This window comes from Octodon degus, unplaced genomic scaffold (assembly GCF_000260255.1).
Source record: "Octodon degus isolate 3935 unplaced genomic scaffold, OctDeg1.0 scaffold00046, whole genome shotgun sequence".
Taxonomy (NCBI): domain Eukaryota; kingdom Metazoa; phylum Chordata; class Mammalia; order Rodentia; family Octodontidae; genus Octodon; species Octodon degus.
In genome coordinates, this window is record NW_004524622.1 from 12,471,609 (window position 1) to 12,492,333 (window position 20,725).

The 20,725-nt window shown below is 40.8% G+C and overlaps 1 pseudogene; it reads right to left on the reverse strand.

Annotated features, from left to right (window-relative positions):
- Positions 1–8,179: 8,179 nt before the first annotated feature.
- On the reverse strand, positions 8,180–16,510 carry LOC101568950 (annotated as a pseudogene).
- Positions 16,511–20,725: the final 4,215 nt, after the last annotated feature.

Sequence of the window (20,725 nt, forward strand, 5' to 3'; positions counted from 1 at the left end):
TTTCTTCCAGTGAACATGTTTGGCTGCTTTATCAAATGTAAGGTGGCTGAGTGTGTTTGTAGAGACTTCAGCATTGTCTAATCTATTCCATTGATCCTCAGGTCTATTTAATTGCCAGTGCCATGCTGATTTTATTACAGTAGCTTTGTAGCATAATTTTAAATCAGGAATTGTAATGCTTCCTGCCTTCTCTTTGTTGCCCAGGATTGCCTTTGCTATTCTAGATCTTTTCTGGTTCCAAATAAATTTTAGGAATGATTTCTCTAGATCTGTGAGGTATGTTGCTGGTAGTTTTACAGGGATTGCATTAAATATATACAGAAATTTTGGGAGTATGGCCATCTTCACGATGTTGGTTCTTCTTATCCAGGAGCATGGAATATCTTTCCATTTTCTGAAATCCTCTACGATCTCTTTTTTCAGAGTACGGTAATTTTCCTTGAAAAGATCTTTGACATATTTAATTAGATTAATTCCAAGGTATTTCGTTTTTCTCAGTGCTATTGTAAAAGGCATTGTTTCTATAATTTTCCTCTCAGTGTGTATGTTATCTGTGTAGAGGAATGCTATTGACTTTTGGGTATCGACTTTGTATTCTGCTGTGCTACTGAATTTCTGTATTAATTCTAGTAGCTTCTTGGTGGAGTTTTTTTGGTCTTCCAAGTAAAATATCATGTAATCTGCAAATAATGATAATTTAACTTCTTCTTTACCTATTCGTATTCTTTTAATTTCTTTCTCTTGTCTAATGGCTCTAGGCAATGATTCTAGAACTATATTGAATAGGAGCGGTGTTAGAGGACATCCTTGTCTTGTACCAGATGTAAAAGATTTCAGTTTTTCCCCATTTAGAATTATGTTAGCCATTGGGTTTTCATAAATTGCTTTTACCAGATTGAAGTAGAGGCTATCTATTCTAATTTTCTGTAGGACTTTGAACATGAATGAGTGTTGGACTTTGTCAAAAGCCTTTTCTGCATCAATTGCCATGATCATGTGGTTTTTAGTTTTCACTCTGTTGATATAGTGTATTACATTTATAGATTTTTGAATATTGAACCATACTTGCATCCTGGGATGAATACTAACTGGTCATGGTGTATGATCTTCTTGATGATTTGCTGTATTCTATTTGCTAGGATTTTATTGAGAATTTTTGCATCTATTTTCATGAGAGAGATTGTTCTGTAGATCTCTTTTTTAGTTGTGTCCTTCCCTGGCTTTGTCATCAGTATAGTACTTTCCTCCAGGAATGATTTTGGGGAGGATTGCTTCTTTTTCAATTTTACTGAAGAGTTTGAGGAGTATAGGGACTACATCTTTATAAATTTCTTGTAGAATTCAGCTTGAATCCATCCAGACCTGGACTTTACTTTGTCAGTAAGTTTTTTATTATATCTCGTGTGTCATTAGTTGTTATAGGGCTGTGGAGAATGATTATATCTTATTGATTCAGTTTTGGCAATTTGTACCTTTCGAGGAATCTGTCCATTTCATCTGTATCTTCTATTCTGTGAGAGTAAAGATTCTCAAAGTAGCTATTGATAATCATCTGAATCTCCATTGGGTCTGTGGGAATTACACACTTTTCATACCTTATTGCTTGTATTTGAATTTTTTCTTTTTTTCTTTTTGATGAGGTTAAATAGGGGCTTATCAATTTTTTTTAAATCTTTCAAAGAACCAGCTATTTGTTTCATTAATTCTTTGAACTGTTTTCTTCATCGCAATTGAATTAATTTCTGCTCTAATCTTTATGATTTCTTCCCATCTTTGGGCTCTGGGTTTGGTTTGCTCTTCTTTTTCTAGTTCTTGGAGGTGCAGCATTAGGGTGTTTATTAGTTCCCGTTCTATTTTCCTAATGTGTGAGTTCACAGCTATGAATTTCTCTCTGAGAACTGCTTTCATCATATCCCATTAATTCTGATAATTTGTGCTTGAATTTTCATTGAATTGTAGATATTGTTGAATTTATTGTTTAATTTCATCTATGATCCATTGGTTGCTGAGTAGGGTATTTTTTAATTTCCATGTATTTAGGGTTTTTTTCTGGTTTCTTTTGTCATTTATTTCCAGTTTCATTGCACTGTGGTCAGATAATGTGCATGGGATAATTTCTGTTTTCTTGCATACACTTAAGTATGACCTATGCACCAGTATGTGGTTGATTTTAGAAAATGACTCTTGTGCAGGTGAGAAAAATGTGTATTCAGCTGTGTTTGGGTGGAACACTCTGTATATGTCCACCAAGTCCATTTGTTTCAAGCTCTTGTTCAGTTCTGTTATTTCTTTGCTAATTTTTTGTCTGTTTGTCCTGTGTTTTTGGGATAAGGGATGTTAAGTTCTCCTGGTAAGACTGTGGTATTGTATATTACATTTTTCATATCCATTAAGATTGGCTTTATGTAGTTGGGTGCTCCCGTGTTGCATACATATTTATGAGTTTTACCTCTTCCTCTTGAATTTTTCCCCTAACTAGTATATAGTGGCCTTCTTTATTTTGCTTGATCATTCTTGGTTTGAAGTTGAGACTTTCTGAGAATAAGATTGCTACCCCTGCTTTTTTCAGAGGTGTTGGGGCATGTAGTATTGTTTCCATCATTTGATTATCAGCCTATGAATGTCTTTATGAGTTAAATGTGTTTCTTATATACAGCATATTGTTGGATTTTGTTTCCTAATCCACTGTGCCTGTCTATTTCTGTTAATTGACGAACTGAGATCATTTACATTGATGGTTATAAATGAGATGTATTGACTTACACTAGACATGTTATTTACCTGTTGTCATTTACTCCTTTTTCTCTTGTGCTTAACTCTTTGCCCTATTTAGTTGGTTGCTTTAGATCTCATTCATGGAGTTCTGATCATTTTGATCCCTCTCTAGAGCATTTTCAGGAGCCTGTGTAGGGTTGGCTTTGTCATCATGAAATTCTTTAGCTGTTCTTTGTCATGGAAGTATTTCACTTCACCATCAAACTTGAAAGAGAGTTTTGCAGAGTATATAGTCTGGGCTGGAATTTGTTTTCATAGAGAACTTGAAGTACTCTGATCTATGGACTTCTTGCCTTAATGGTTTGTGAAGAGAAGTCGGCCGTAATTCTGATGGATTTTCCTTTGAATGTGATCTGCTTCTTTTCTCTAGCAGCTTTCAGCATATTTTTCTTGTGCTGGATTTCTGGGATCTTGAGTATTATATGTCTTGGTGTGTTTTTAATCAGGTTGAGGTTACTTGGCATTCTGTATGCTTTGGTTACCTGAATATCAGATTGTTTCCTCATATTTGGTAAGTTTTCTGCTATTACTTCTAACCATTTTTTAATGTAATTTGTATTGACTCCTTTCTCATTGATACCTATTAGTGTCACATTGTTCATCTTTACATCGTCTTGCAAGTGATGAATTATTTTTCCATGCATCCTAGTTGTTTTTAAGAAATATTTTCTTATCTTTTCACTAGCCACACCAACATCTTCAAGATCTGAAACTCTGTCTTCACTTTCACCTAAACAATTTTGCAAGTTTGTGATTGAGATTTTAAGTTCCTCTATATCTCTTTGACCCTGCTTCATGCGATCTATTTCTTTATTGTATTGGTTATTCAAGGAATCCATCATTTTTCTAATATTCTCTATTTTTTATCAATGTCTTCTTTAGAAGCAGTTATTAATTCCTTTACTGCAGAGTTTTTTCAGATTGACTTTCCTCCCTATATTTCTGTATTTGATTCTTTAATTCAGATGCTATGAATTCAATGTATTCCTTTTTAATTTCAGAAAATAATTTCACTCAGTGTTCCTCTATGCCTTTCTGCTGTTGCTTATTTTCTTTTTTTTTTTTTTTTTTTTTTTTTTTTGCGGAACCGGGGATTGAACTCAGGGGCCTGATCTAGTGTCCTCTGCACTCTTTCTGGGTGGGCATTGGGTATCCTCCATATGTCTCTGCCTTTGATTCTTTACTGCTGATGCTATTAATTCATTGATTTCTTTTTTCATATCCAATCTGAGTTCCTCTATACCTTTCTGCAGTTGTTTCTTTATTTCAGAAGCTGTTGATTCATTGATTTCAGCTATGTGATTCCCAATTTGTTCTGTGTTAGTGTCCTCTGCACTTGTTATGGGTGGGCTTGGAGTCTGAGATTGCATTTTGCTTCTTCTTCTTGTCATTTTGTATCGCACTTTCTTCTGATCTTTGTTGTAGAACTTTAGTGGAATTATAACCTCAGCACCTACTGAAATTCAGTTACAGATCTACAAAGTTTGGATTTGTCCATGTGTGACTGGCTTCGGTCTGGTTGCTGTGCTCAGTTCCTTCCTGCTGCCGCTGTTGGGAGTGAAGCCATTGTGCCCCTCTGGCAAGATGTTCTGCTCCTGGACTAGCTGGTGGTTCTGTCCACTACTCTCTCTGCAGGGACAGTAGCTGCAAATTTTCACCCCAGGCCTGTATGCCAGGCCTGAGCTGAGTCTGAAGGGGACAAGGTGGAGTAGCGGGGAGAAGAAGCTCTCCTACGTACTCACTGAGGCTGGACTAGGGCTGGGTCTTGGGGTCCGGAGAACATATCAGAAGTTCTCACTCTCTGCATGGTAGTGGGGGGGGGACTGCGGAGTTGTGGGGAGGGTGTCCCAAGGGGGTGGAAGAGGGTCTCACCCACACTTTGCCTGGGCTTGGACCAGACAGGTCCTTCGGGCGCAGGGTAGCCAGAAGCTCTCCCACACACTCACTGGGCCTGGGCTAGGGCTGGATCTGGGGGTCTCCAAAAGGGGGCCAAAGTTCTCGGCAGGCATGTTGGTGGGGGGGGCTGCAGAGTGGTGGTGGGTGTTCCAAGGTGGTGAATGAGGGTCTCAGCCATACTGCACCTGGGCTTGGACTGCACAGCTTGTTTTTTTTTTTTTTTTTGGTTTTTTGTTTGTTTGTTTGTTTGTTTGTTTTGTTTTTTTATCTGTTCTGACTTCAACTAAAACTTGAATATAAATAAATGAGAAAATCTCCTATTTGGGATTTGAGTGTCATGAAAACTCTCAGGAAACATGAAAGATACAAAGCAACAGGTTTCTCTGTTTCCTAAAGCGCTACATATTGTGCCGAGTTTTTCTTGTCATCATTCTGAATCTGTGTTGGTCTTGTTCTGTGTTACTCTGCTCCTGTCTTGCAATTAGCAACCCTGATGCTCCAAACCTCTTTAAAGTGGACACACCCACGAGCCGCACAAAGTGCATGATGCCTCTGTTTCACCCAAGGCCATCACTAGGGGCTACTAGTTGCAAAGGGGTTACTGGCCTGCTGAAGTTCGGGTAGGATAGCTCCTAGTGATGGGTGGCCTATTGAAAAACTAGTATTTTATTAAAAAATTATTTTTATTAGTATGTGTTTGAAGTACATAATGATTACATTCACCACGGGGAATTGGTGCACACACATAACCCATCAGTTTTTTTAGATTTCTTTTTTTTTTTTTTTTTTTTTTTTGCGTAACCGGGGATTGAACTCAGGCCCTTGTACTTGCCAGGGAAGTGCTTATTCCACTGAGCCATCTCTCTGACCCTCTTTCTAGATTTCTAGTTTGTACAATTTTTGTTATTATGTTTATTATATGTATATTCACTGACTCATTTCTATCCATCATTTTTTCATAAAAGGTAATCAATATAAATAACAGAAAAAACTCACCGTGCATGGTTGGTCAGCTTATATACTAAAGATAAGTAGTAATAAAAATATAAAGAATAAAAACTAAAGGGCCAGTCAAATGGCTCAGTGAACTAAAACACCTGCAAGCAGGTATAGGGGCTGGGGGTTCAATCTCCAGGCCTGCCCTGCCGGCCCCACCCCCAGGGCATGCTGAGTTGGCAATTGAGACTACATGTGGTGGTATTTGCCGGTAATCCCAGCTCTTGGGAGGCTATGAACAAGTGGATCTCTGAGTCTCATCCACACTGAACACCCTGTAGACCCAGTCCAAAAATACAAAACAGAATAAAAACTAGAATGAGAATTTTTTATTTCTATTTACCTCAACAAATATTTTCAATGGACAAAGTGTATAGCTTTAAAACATTATATCTTTTTCCAATGTAATGTCTGGTAACATTTACTAAAAGGTAGTTTTGTGTCTATTAGATAAGAAATAACCCCGAGGAAACTATCGAGAGCCATTCTTTGACAATCAGTGAGCAAATGGCAGCAGCAATAATATCCGTCATGATTTGCTGTTGTTCCCCATAATGCCTTATTTCCATAAAAAGGTTCTTGTTCTAATTTGCATTTCTAAGGTTAATTGCAAAACAGAAATATGTATTTGACAAAGTATTGTCATCGTTTCCACATAAGGTGAACATAAATCTGGGTTTTCCTGTTGTCCCTATTACTGTTTCCATTTCCTTTCATGCAGAGAAAACATATGGAACTTAATTTATTCTTATTTATTTGTTTATTTATTTTGTGGTACTGGAGATTGAACTCAGGACCCTGTGCTTGCCAGGCAAGCGCTTATCCTACTGAGCCATCTCCCCGGCCCTACACTTTTTATTTGAATGGACATGGAGAGTCCCACATTCTCCTAGGCCCTCTGTTATTTTGCTGTTCGCTGACTCTTCATAGTTTTTGTGGGGGCTGCTGCTAAGATGGTCAGCTCATCAACCCAGAATGCCATGTGGACTCCTAGGTGTCCAAGAGACGATGTTGCTTAAAATACTTCATCTTAGGGCTTCCCTTAATATCCCCTCACATATTCACAGTCAGTTTGTAGCAAAGCAGGTCTTTCTTCTACTATCTAGTGTGATGAAAATGTTTCAGTATTAAGTAAGGAGGGAATTTTGTATAACCAAACCTGTCATCTTGGCAGCTTAGCGACTAGCTAAAGGCCTTTGCTACATTGTGGAGAACTTAGCCAAGAAGATGGTAAATGCCTCTTTGCGTTCTGTTGCCAAGATCAGCCAGAGGCTGAGGAAGAACAGCTTTTGGTTTAACAACAGTCAGAGCTGTGCTACACTCAGACTGGTAGGGGTGACAACTGACACTGCAGTGTGTGTGTTCTCCAAGAAGTCTAGGTCCCTTAGGTCTCCATCACAACAAATATGCCTTAATGTTTTTATTTCCACTATGGGTTGTGCTGGAAGGGGTAGATTGGAGTTAACTCACTAAAAGGTGAATAAATTTCCCATCAGATTATAAATACAAACTTCCTGGGCAGCAACAAGGACGAGGACCAGAAAGGGTACTGTGTATTTTGCTCTGGGTTTTCTAGGGCTACCCACAGTATGTTATTCCTATATATTCTGAGATCCAAACAATATAGCATTGTGGGGTGTAGTGGCATGCACTGCCTCCAGGTCTTGCTATTCTGTTCGAAGAACCAATGGGACAATCAGTGAACTTGAATATACAAGTTTATTTAACAGAAAAGAAGAAGGAAAAAAAATGAAGAGTGGAAAGACCAAGAATAAAGATGCACCCAACATAGAAGATGCATTCCCCTAAGAGTAGGAGGACCTCAGTGCCTAAGAGCACGATGGTCACTGTCTTTTATATCCCCTTCTGGTATCAGATCCAGACAGTGAACCTGTTCTGTGCTGCGGCTTGGCAGTTCTCAGTCACTGTCATGCCCTTTTGTCTAGTATCCTTGGCATCCCATAATCTTGCACCTCAAAGGAATGCACATATTCTTTTACCATCATTCAAATAGACTCAGAATAATTTTCGTATCACTACATTTAACTGAGCAAGTATTTGGGGGTTAGGAAAAAATTATATTACTTTACTACACCATAGTTACCTAAAAACAACACAAAACTACTTGGGTCAGGTTCAGCCTGCATATTCAAACAGGATTCTCCCCCTTCGAAAGTAATATATCATGCTCCAGCATTGATCGCTCCCCTCTGTAGACCAGCAGAAATCAGCAGCACTGGTATTGACGCCATCATGCAATCATACATCAATGTAAATCAATGTTTAAGTTTCTCTCTTTTTTCTCGTCCTTTTAAATTTCTTATAACTTTTTTCCCCTAATTTCACATGCTTATATCTGGTAATATGAACAACTAATTTGAAGACAACATCATGCATACAACAGCCACAGTTGCGTTCCTTTTTATTTGTTTGATGAAGTTCTATTCCATTTGTCATGTTTTGGAGGTATGCTACTTTAAAAAAAAAACAAAAACAACTATTTCGTATTCTCTTAAAAAAAATTCATACCATAGCAGAAATCCAGCTCTTGCTGGAGGTGATCAATGACATTCTGCATGCGGAACACATTCTGAAAATTTTCTTCTGCTTCTCTATACTGACGTATATTTGCATACACTTCAGACAGATTAATATAAGCCATCTCAAATGTGGGCCTGTTGGTTATAGTTGTTTGAAACTCACCTATAGCCAATTCGTTAATAATTTCTCTCTCTTCCCTGGTTCTTGCTCCCTTCATTTGCAACATCTTTGCCTTGTGGCAAAGCCCAATCTGGTGATGCAGGTAGGCAGAGTTGGGTGATGCCTGCAAGGCCTTTGTAGAGCTGAACAGCTTCATCCACACAACCTTTTTTTCTGTAAGACTTGGCTGCATACAGAAAGATATTGGCCTGGAGGGACTTGCAGCTCAGGGCTTCTTCAATGTACTTTTCTCCCTCAGCTTCCTTTCCTTTATCCTGAAACTTCAGGGCAAGGAGAACCTTGAGATATTCATCTTCAGGATTTAGTCTCGAGGCCTTTCTCAGGGGTTCTACAGAGACTGCACTGCTGTCACAATCTTGGCGAAAGACGACAATAGCATACCCAGCATTAAATTCAGGTTTTTCGGGCTCTGCTTTCAGGGCCTTTTGAAAGCAAGCCTCAGCCCGCTTGTAATTCTGTCCTCCACACTTCAGCAAGGCCCATCCTTCCTCACAGTCCACCTCAGGGCATACCATCTGAAAGCGGAATGGACTCGACAGCTTCTTGCAAGTGCTCTCTACCTTGTCCAGGTACATCCAGGCATCTGCCAACCTTCCCAGGTGGTAACACACCCAGGCATAGTTGCTCCAGGTCACCAGGCTTTTCGTGTCGGACTGGTCAGCGTGTTCTTTCTGGATCAGCCTTTCAGCATCTTCCAGGCTCTGTAGAGCTTTGTCGTTGTGGCCCTTGAGGTGTTCCACGTAGGCCTGTAGGTTGCGAATTCCCACATTGTACTTGGTGTCCAGGAACTCAATCTCTTCCAAGACCCTGCTTTCTAAATCAGGTATTTCAGCCTCTTCAATTGCTAGTTCCCACGCAAAGTGGCATATCAGCTGAGCCAGGGAGTCCTTGACCTGGTGTTCCTCAGTTGTCCCACTGTGAAAAAACATGCAGATTTGGTACATGATGAGCAAAACATCATTTTTTGCACCTCATGAGCGTCTCACACATATATTTTCCTTCGACTCTTTTAAAGTAACATTTATTGAACAGTGAACATAGGTTCTTAAACCCTCCATCAGAGAGCCTTCCGAATGCTGATGCACAACAGTTCACCCTCCCAATTCAAAGGGAAGGTTTAGCACAGTTGTTTGTGCTAGGAATTGAACCAACCCTAAACTGGGTGCAATGCAAGAACATCACGGCAGATGGCGCTGCGGAACTAAGCTTCTTAGCTTAGGACAGCTGGGGAGCCTCTCAGGAAGCCAGGACAGAAAAGAAGGAGCAAGAAGGAAATTGTACTGGGAGAAAATTAAACTATAGCTTCAAAACTGGGCCATCAGACTCACCCGGCCTTGACTAAACAGCTGCAGATCACATAAAACAAAATAACAACTACTATTAAACTCTTTTTTAAAAAATTGTCTGAGCCTTACCTGACCAACTGCACGTACACTACACAAATGCCTTGTCTTGCTAGCTGGCTTCAAGAAAGGACCCTCCACCCGGAGCAGACCAGCTCTGCCAAGGTGGCATTAATTCTGCCTGCTTGCCTGGGCTCCTAATTTGTCTCATGATAAAAGGACGCCTGCACTTAAATCCTGTCCTGGACACATCTGCTTGACAAGGTAGGACTAAATATGTAAAACCAGTTACCAACATTGACTTTGTACTTGCTGCTTACAGAATGCAGGTAGTTGTGTGTTGCCTTAGCCAGTGCTCATGATTTGAACCCAGATCCCATAAGCCTGGTGGTATTCCTAAAAAAAAAAAATGCCTTTTTTTTTTTAAGAATCGGGGATTGAACTCAGACCCTTGTGCTTGCCAGGCAAGTGCTTATTCTACTGAGCCATTTCCCTGGCCTAAAAGATGCCTTCTAACCCTCTGGTGCAAAACATTTTCCACCCATTTTGGTACAGTCTCTGCAACAAAACCACTCTGGTTTCAAGTCTCATTTGTAAAATGGGTATAATAATAGTACTCAATGTACTGGCCCTAAAAGGAAGAAATATATGTAAAATACATGAGGCATAATTCATGTGGAAGAGCTTTCTAATTTAATAAGAATACAAAAAACAAGATGAATGTGATAGTTTATGGCCCTAGTATGAATTGCTGAATTATTATGGTGCTCATCTAATATGGCTAAAGCCCTTAAAACAACAGCTCATCTTCCCAGAGACCACCTACCCGTTCTTCTCCAACTCAGCCCAGGGTGCAATTTCCTTTCACCTTTCCTGCCACCTCAGGGAAGGCCCCAGTCAGCTCCTCAGATGTATCTAAACCTCCCCCTCAAACTCCACCCCTGGGAAAAGGCCATAAAAGCCTCAGCCTCTCTTTGTTCCAATCCAAAGAATTCCTCATCTTCCCCAAAATTCTCTCCGCATCCTCCAAGACAATAAAGCCCCTGTCCCTTTATAATAAAGCCTTTCCTTTTTCCTTCTGCCTGTTTCTCTGCTGTGACACTGTCGAAAACCTATCATTTTTGGTGCTGTGACCTGGATCGGTGAGTAGTGTGGCTCCTGGGGCGTCCCCTGCCCCGCTTTGAGTGCCCTCACTGAACCGCCTTCTGCTTCTGCTTTTGTTTCTGCCACCTGCCGCTGCTAGCTTGCCTCCAACACGCACAGGCCAGTCTGTCTTCACTCATGAGCCCAAATGTATGAGGGTTTTTCTCTTGCTTGTCTCTCCTCTCTTCTTATCTTGAAAATCATGAGCTCATGTCAGAACCCCACCCACCCATCTTTCTCCACCATCTGGTCCCTGGCTCCCCACTTTTTCTAGTGACTGGAAAGTGGTTGAGGTTCCCCACCCCCCATACTCACTGCAGGCTAAAAAGTGATGTTGGGCTTTTGCCCTAATCTTTGGCTCCTTTTAATTCAGTCACAATGAGAAATACTCCTTCCTAGCCCCCCAAAGACACCTTTATTAGACTTTAAACAAACAAGTACATACAGAACACATGGACATCTTTATAAAATGAAAGTATACTCAAATATATATTTTGACCAGGTTAAATTATCGTGACCTTTTTTAAGTTTGTAATTATGAGAGACTAGTATGTACTCGTTAGTTTTTATGTCATTCTGTAAACAGCAGTTTTTTTTTTTTTTATTTAAGCTGTAGAATACAAACTTAAAAGCATGCTTTCTCCTGAGTTACCAGTTGGTCTAACTGATAACAAAGTTAATTTTTAATTAAATAAAAATCATTAAAATGCAAAAGATTGTTGGACAGCACTCTTGATTGATGAATAGTTGGTGGCCAACTTTGTTCATCACTAGAGAGCCCCCAATAATCTCCTTAAAAGACACCCCCATAATTTGGTCATTGGTTAAAAGACAAAGTTGGGGTTTTTTTGCCATATTTATTGATAAACAAATAGCAATGAGACAGTTTCAAATCAAATCGGTAGGACAGTTTCAATAATTAACACATTGCATACATTCTTCCTAGTGGTTAATTGCTGTACAAGATGCGGACCTGACATCCTATTTACAAACACCATTAGAATAAATCCTTCTATTCATTAAGAGAATGTAACTATATATCTATCCTAACCACTCTGAATACACAGATACAAAATGGACATTCATCTGTATACCCTTTTTTTTTTGTTAAGTTCCATTATTTGAATATTATAGGAAAAGACAAAGTTTTTCAAAAATTAAAATAATGTTTTCTCATAAAAGATGCTCAATATATTAAAGATATTCATGCCTTCCAAATATACTGTATGCTACAATATAATTTTTCTTTCAGATTTAAATATATGCCTTTCTCTTATACTCCAGGTATTTATAATAAGAGGTGAAGGAAACATGAGGTCACCAGCCAAATGATAATTTTCTAACTAAAACTTATATGATATGTATCCTATGTATGTTTAGAGATGCTGAAAAAATGGGAATTTTGTAGTACTGTTATGCTACACTGACATGTATGACTATCGATGTCAAATGATCTCTACAAAATTATATAACTATTGTCCATTGACATTTTACAGGGATTTAACTGCTAAAATGCCCTTGGCTGAAAAGAAATAATAGTTCTCTGGTTACACTTTATACTTCAAGGTACTATTGCTCCAAACTAGGTATACTAATATAGACCCAGATTCTACTAAAAAAGACAAACAATTGTTATTAATTCCTATCTTATATCCCTATCTGGTCCTGACATTCATGCCAAGCTAAAAAGAAAAATCTGGGCCTCAAGCCCCACAGGGGGAAATATTACTTAATCTAAGTTTTGGTATCTTCAATATTAAAGACCAAAATTAACTATACACACTACCAACTTTTGGCTGCGACACTCAGGACTCCCATCAATGCAGGACCTTGACAAGCTAATGCTGAGCCTAAACAATGCTGCCACCCAAGCCAAGTGCAGTGAAGAAGGACACTGGGCATGAGCCTGCCCCAACTTTCAGCCATCATTGTTATATCTACAAGCTTGAAGGTCAAGGGAAATGCGACTGCCCAGTCCTCCAGAGAGCAGGTAAGTCATCCAGTTCCCTGCCCTCACAGGAAACCTTGCCATGGCCAGATCCATATACTTGAAATGCTTGGTATTGCTGCTGAAGAACAACAGAGGTTGGATTCCATGGCCCCCATCGAGACAACTCTGTCAAGACTCTTGAGTCTTTCTGGACATCCCAAGTTAAAAAAAAAATCCCTTTTCCTGCTAAAACAGAGAGCATATATAGTGCTCTTCCTCAGGTCTAATTGTTGTATTAGCTCTACAATTTCCCTAGTAGGTGTTGATGGCCGACCTACATGACCCCTTCAGATAGATCTATTCCTTGCTACCTTCAGATACTGTTCTTCACTCTTAATTTCCTTGTGGATCTCAACATGTCCCATACCTCTCATGGGAAGAAATGTCATCCAAAAACCCTACTCCTCTCTCAACTCTCTCTCCCCCCACAGTGTACATCCAACAAATCCCACCTCAATGTACAGCTGGCTCCCTCCTCCCTCTTCCCTTGTCAACCATATACTCTGAAACACTTCAAGTCCCACTCGTGCCACATATGCTGTTCCTAGACTAGTGTGCCTCAGGGATCCCACAGTGTTTCCCTTCATTCTTCAATACCAGGTAGCCCTCAAACATCATGAGACTCAAGCCCATCATTCTCTGCCTCCTTACCAATAGTGTTCTTAAAACTGTTCACTTGCCATATAGTATCCACATTCTTCATGTACTCAAACCCAATGGCTCCTATCATTTAGTTCAGATCTCAGAATTATGAACAATGTGGTTATTCCTTTTCACCTAGTAGTGCCAAACCCCTCTACTATGCTGTCTTATATCCCTCTTTCCACTCTTCACTTTAGTGTCCTAGACCTTCAAGATAGCTTCTTCACCATTCCCTTACACCCAGATTGCCAGGACCTCCTTGCCTTCTCATGGACTGATCCAGACACTCTCCAATCTACAGCTCATGTAGACAGTCCTGCCTCAAGGGTTCAGAGATAGTCCTCACTTCTTTAATCAAACCCTTGCGGCTGATCTCAAAACCCGTGATCTCAAGCCCAGACTGCTCCTTCAATACATTGACAACCTCCTCATTTGCTCTCCCTCTCATGTCCTGGCGCTAAAACACACAGCTACTCTTCCCAATTTTCTGTTAGAATGAGGTTACAGGGTCTCTCCCTCCAAAGCTCAGATAGCTTCACCAAAAGTCAAATATCTAAGACTCACCCTCAGTCCCACTAATCATGCAACCATTGCTGACCACAACGCCCTTCTTCAGGACCTTCAGGTGGCCATCACAAAACAGCAAGTTCTCTCCTTTCTTGGTTTGGCTAATTTCTTCCCCCTCTAGGTTCCCAGCATTGCTTCCCTAGCACAGCCTCTGTATAAGACACCAAAATGTTCCTAGTTATAGCCCCTTGACTCTGCTACTCCTATACATTCCTCCTTTCACAAGCTACAACAGGCTCTCCTTACGGCCCAGCTCTTTCTTCACCTAACCCAACTCAGCTTTTTACCCTACACATCAGCTCTCAGGGACACAATGCAGTGGGTGTTTTAGGACATAAAAAGGGACCATCCTTTGAGGCAGTACCCTACCTTTCCAAACAACTGGACAACACAGCTCACAGATAGACTCTGTGTCTCCACACACAATAGCAGCCACACTAACAGAGACAAAAAGTTCGCTTTAAGACAATCTATCACAGTCCACCCACCCATCACCTTGGAGAGCTCATCACACATGAGACAATTCCAGCCCTAATGACTCCTCATATATAACACATCCACTTAATGTTCACAGAGGCTCCTTCTATCACTGTTTCCAACTGTAGCCCTCCCAATCCCACCACCTTCTTCTATACCTCTGACGAGGCCCCTCCACACAGTTGTGTCGAGGTCCTACAGATGACCCCGACTCCCCTTCCTCACACTGATATAGAAAACTAAAAGTAGATACTCCTCTTCAACATGGTCATGTTAAAATGACACATTCAGTTTATAGACATGTCCCCCTTGCTTCTCCTTTTGTGTCATTTAATCGTGATGACATGTACTCATAAAATGCTGTTTTATCAAGCTTTTTTCAAGGTTTTGTCAGTCTCAGATGGGAGTTGTCCCTAACAATAAACTTCTAGTCCTACCTGAGACACCTGGCACTAACCTCTACATCACTGTGAACCGTCATCCTGTCAACTCCCCTCACCACCAAGACACTGCCTCAGTTCAGCAGGAAGTAGTCTAAGAGACCTGTCACCCCTTTTATAACAACCAAAAGATGGGAATGGCAGGTTATGGCTCTAATATGAATTGCTGAATTATTATGGTGGTCATCTAATATGGCTGAAGCGCTTAAAACAACAGCTCATCTTCCCAGAGACCACCTCCCCTCTTCTCCAACTCAACACAGGGTACAATTTCACCCTTTCCTGCCACTTCAGGGAAGACCCTAGTCAGCTCTTCAAGTATATCTAAACATCCCCCTCAAACTCCACCTCTGGCAAAAGTGTATAAAAGCTTCAGCTCCTCTTTATTCCAATCCAGAGAATTCTTCATCTTCCCCAAATTCTTAATTTGTTCTCCAAGATAATAAAGCTCATTTTCCTTTATAAAAATGTCCTCACCCTTTTTTCCTTCTGCCTGTTTCTCTTTCGGAACAAAGACAAAAAACTATCAGAATGTATAAAGCCATTGTGGTGTTTCATAATGAAAAAGAACCTTGAGTCATTTGTAGGACTACACAGGACCTTGAGACCCTACATGTGAGGCGGAAGCAAGACACACAGGTGTAATATCACATGATTGCTTGTATATGAAAAAGCTAAAATATAAATAAAGTACAAATGAAAGATGGGAGGAAGTCAGATGCCTCTGAACCAGCAAGGACACTGGGAGATGGAGGGAGGGGCAGGGAGGGAGGGCCTGCTGTTGCGCATGCTCTGTGCACTCGCTCCTCTCCAGCCTGCCTGGTGATACCTACAAGCCAAGTTCCAGCCAGCTCATTTTGTATTTGCAGACAACAGGACTTATTTGGCTTAGGATTTATTTGGGACCATAAACAAATGTCCACACTGGGCTTTTTCAGCAAGAACAATGCACACAGGACCCTGGAGAGAGGAACTGCAAGCGTGTGCAGACAGCCTGGCTCCCTAACAAGAGATACCGTAATCCTCTCATCTTCTGTTCAGTCATGTCTTGTCAGATCCCAGCAGCAAGGAAGGGAGACTGGAAGCCCACAGAAGAGAGAAGCGGCTTCTCCCACCTCCACAGTACATAATCCCAAAGCTTGTGGGGGGGGGGGGGGGGCAAAGCAGCTCACAGGGCAGTGAGGGTCCTCCTTTTCCTCCAAGTTCAAGATGAAGCTGAAAGCCATGTCTTTACCCAGAAAAACTGGCCTTTTTTCCTTAGATGATGCAAAAAACCCTTCAAGGCTTGGACATATTTTTCCTGCCTGAAAGACTCTTTCCCCATCTCCTTCTATCACAGGAGGAAACTTAGTGTGCAAACATATTTGCACTTACACACATCCACTGCATCAGCAGATGCTCAGACAAGAGGGTTAGGAAGCTTGACTTCACTGACCACAGAACTTCTGGGATGGCAGTGATTGCTGTCTAACCCTTTAGAATGCTGGGAAAGAAGAGTGGAGATCCTCACCTCATGGCTGCTAGGGATCTGGCAGCAATTCCAACCGGTCTCACTGGCTGGGCTCCTTGGAGACAGGGTGAGTTTGTTTTGAGGCTTTTCTCATGGACAGAAACAGCAGGGCGGGTTGTAGGGGCAAGTATATATGTGGGCATTTCTGAGGGTGGAAATGGTCCTGGCAATTCTAAGTGGAAAAGTTAAAACTAAAGATGACAGGTTTTTTTTTTTTTTTTTTTTTTTTTTTCTTGGTGAAACCAGGGATTGAACTCAGGCCCTTGCACTTAGCCAGGCAAGTGCTTATTCTACTGAGCCATCTCCCTGGCCCCTAAAGATGACAGGTTTGACTGGGCAAACAGAAACTGAAACTTAAGGGGAGAGGGTTCTTTATAGATACCATGGTTGTTTGTATGTATGTATGTATGTATGTATGTATGTATGTATGTATTTGGTGCAGGGTCTCACTACACAGCTCAGACTCCTAATGATTCTCCTGTCTCAGCTTCCCCAGTGCTCAGATTACAAGCGTGAGCTACTAGGCCCAGTTTCCCTGGCACAGCATGCCCTTAGTTCCAAGGCCACCATGTCATGCAGTGCTGGGGATTGAATCCCAGGCAGGAATTTAGACCACTGAGCTATCTCCACAGGCCTTAATAGCTGTTTTTGAAGATGTTGGTCAGAATGATACACAAATGTGAAATCCTCTTTTCTGGGCTGACAATTTGGGCAAAGGGAAATGACGCTCAGTGTACTGTGTATTTTATTTAGAGTCACAGACAGAGGAGAAAATGGAAGAATTCTGAACTTGCAAAAAGTCTGTCTCTCCTTGTTACCTATGTTTTCCCAGCTGCAAATGTTGCATGCATCTGGGTTAGATAAAACCTTGGGCAGTCAGAGAGGGCCATGCCCTGCAAGAGAAATAATGGAATAGGAATGACTTGGCAACTTTGGGAGAGACAGAGCCCTCCTGGGGCCTGACCTCAAAACAAAAGAGTAAGCAAATGCAGCCAGGTCCCTCTCTAAAGATAGGCATCCAGGGCTGACATTCTAAGAGTCTCTCACCTTAAGGATGTCTGGAAGTCATCAACCCTGCCCCTTACAGGAAAAGCCCAGCCTCTGTATGCCCCCTTGCCATGCCTGCCTGCTACATGACTTGCTTCCCCATTCAGTCTTCATTTAATCAATTTTAGCCAAACAATGGAACTTGTAATCTCATTGGTTGACCATAATTTTGTCCCACCTCGTGCCCACCTAAGTGGGTTCTCATGTTCTCCACCTTAAATATCCCTGGGAGACAGAGCTTCCCCCTTCTGTCCTTGTCTTGGAGGTGAGCTTTATTTCCCCTGATAAATATATTCTGCTGTTAACCTCCATTAACCCTAAAATTCATTCTTCAGTTTTAGAGAACACAAACTCGGCCCAGGTATCTTTCAGGCTGGGAGTTTCGTTCCCCTGTGTCACAACCAGTGCTTGCTCAGAAATGTGTCAAATTCTGTCAGTCTCCTAATAGGACTCTCAACCCAGAGTTCCTGACACTCTTTGGGACTGTGAATACACTGATTTTTCTATCCTTTTGCTTACTTTCCACAGACTAGTCAAAAACAAAAATAAATAATACATAGGGGCCGGGGAGATGGCTCAGTGGAATAAGCGGTTCCCCAGCAAGCGTAAGGGCCTGAGTTCAATCCCCGGTTCTGCAAAAAAAGAAAAAAAGAAAAAAGAAAAAGAATAAATAAATAAATAAATAAATAATACATGGTTATGTAGCCTCTTGCTACTTCCCAAGAACTGAGAAACTGTGTTCAGTGCTCAGAACACCTCAAGGTGTAATGATGCCATCTTTCTTATTTTGGGTGCAAACTTTTGAAGAGCCACTGAGTGCACTGTAATCTCCTAGAGTGATTCTTACGGTAGGCAAGATCATAGTAGGTATACAGAGTTTTTGTGGTCTCCTGCCTTGTCCTATTTCAACTAGTCATGTAACCTGAGTTCAGACTAGTTTAGGGCAAAGAGGTCCACAAATAGGGAAAGGTCTGTAAAGAGGGATAGGCTTCCTGGCCAGTCCTGACTAGGAAGAGTTAAACCTTCATTGGTGGGGTGAGGGGTGGGTACTGACATGGGGAGAGGCAGACAGGCAGAGCACAGGGGAAGCCAGGCATTCTGAAATCAAAGTAGCCCTCCTTCCCTTATCTACCTTCAATTAAATGCAAAGAAGAGGCGAGTTGGCCACTTAAGTGAAAGCTGTTACGTAGTATATGAACAGACACATGTACACATCTATACATCTATGTACATCAATACAATGTTTAGGTTCAATGTTGACCTAATAGGGAGATTTGATTTGGCTCTTGTCCAATTCAGTTTGCCACCAGAATGGTGGAAAGAATTAAGTTCATGAACCAAGGCATCACTGTGTAAGTATTCCCACCCTAGGACCACTGTGGTAGTGTGTAACCCCTTTTACTTACTTGCTAACTCAGCCTGTATAGAAGGTCACTTTCAAAAATCCATGAATTCTAAACATTAAAATTCTGACAGGCTCAATTAAGAATGTGCACATAGATGATGGCATAGGGGCTTAGGGGCTTGGGGCCTGAGATCCATCTATGACAGCCCAGGGAATCAATCAGGTTGTGGCAAATTCTAGGTGGTGGAAGGGCCCTTCATTCCCTGTAAAAACAGGCAAGAAAGACCCACAGGTAACTAGGTTCAGATAAGTAAGTCTCCATGGCTTCTCGTAAAGTAGCTGTCACCTTCATCATTTCTTTCATGAAAATGAAGTGTTTTTGTTTTTCCTTTTTGAAGTTGGTCACTTTAGTCTTTGTTTTTAAGACAGCACAAATTAGAATTAAAACAGAAAAAATTACAAGTCATATGGAATTTCACATAAGATAGTAATATGAATTTCACAGTCTTTGTTGTAATACATAGTGTTGTCTTTCAGCCACTTATTCATTTTACCAGATATGTGCATGTAAAATTGGAAGAAAAAAGAAATGTATAGGAAATTAAAAAGAGAATAAGTGCAAACAATTAAAAAAAGGAGGCAAACAAATTAAAGCATTTTCTGCTTCTTTCTATAGACTAGCAGAAAACACTATACAGTTGTCCAAACCATTCTGCTTAATAAAAAGATAAAACTCTTTCAGCGACTTCCTCTCCTGTCCTTTTCCTTAACTCAGTAACTGTTTCCTTTTGGATAAGTTCATTCCCTTTTCCCACTTATTTGTTGTACCCTTCAGATTCCATTTTTCTCTTTCAAGTTCTCACACTAAGGAGACAATACAATGTTTGTACATGGGGCTCTGATTTATTTTACTTAGGAGTATGTTCTCTAGTACCCATTTATCAACAAAAGATTCAAATTTATCCTGTATTAAAGCTGAATTTTTTTTTTTTTTTTTTTTTTTTTGCAGAACTGGGGATTGAACTCGGGCCTTGCATTTGTCATGGAAGTGCTTATTCCACTGAGCCATCTCCTCAGCCCCGAAAGCTGAATATTACTCCATTGTTAGAAAGTACCACATCTTCTTTATCCATTCTTCAGTTGATGAGCATCTGGCTTGTTTCCAGGATTTAGCTATGACAAATTGTGCTGCTAGAAATACAGGTGCACATGTATCACTGTGGTATGAGGTTTTCAGTTCTTCTGGAAAAATGCCCAGGAGGGGAAGAGCTGGCTTGAATGGGACCTCCAATCCCAGGTTTTGATCGAATGGCCACACTGATTTCCACAGTGGCTGTACCACTGTGCACTACCAGAAACAGTGCACAAGGATTCTTTTCCCCCACAGCTTCTCCAGCATTTGTTATTGACCGACTTCCTGATGTTAGCCATTCTTTCTGAGATGAAACAAAATCTCAGTGTTGATTTAATTTGCATTTCTCAAATGACCCATGATGTTGAATATTTTTTCATACATTTACTTGCCATTTGTATTTCTTCCTCTCAGCAGTGTATACTCATCTCAGATGCCCATTTTTGGATTGGTCTTTGAATGGGGGGGTGGATTTTTTTCTTCAATTCTTTATATGTTCTAGATAGAAGGTCCCTTCAGTCTTATGCTGGGTTTATGACTACAGTGATCTGCTGGGACAGTGGAGTGGATTTGTGTGCAGTATACATACAACCACAGAGGCCACACCAGGAGGTAGGAACTGAAATTGTCTGAGAAAATGGTACTTATAGAAAAGATCCCTCAGACTCGTTGATCCCTCAGGTTTCTTTGTTTCTTTTTTT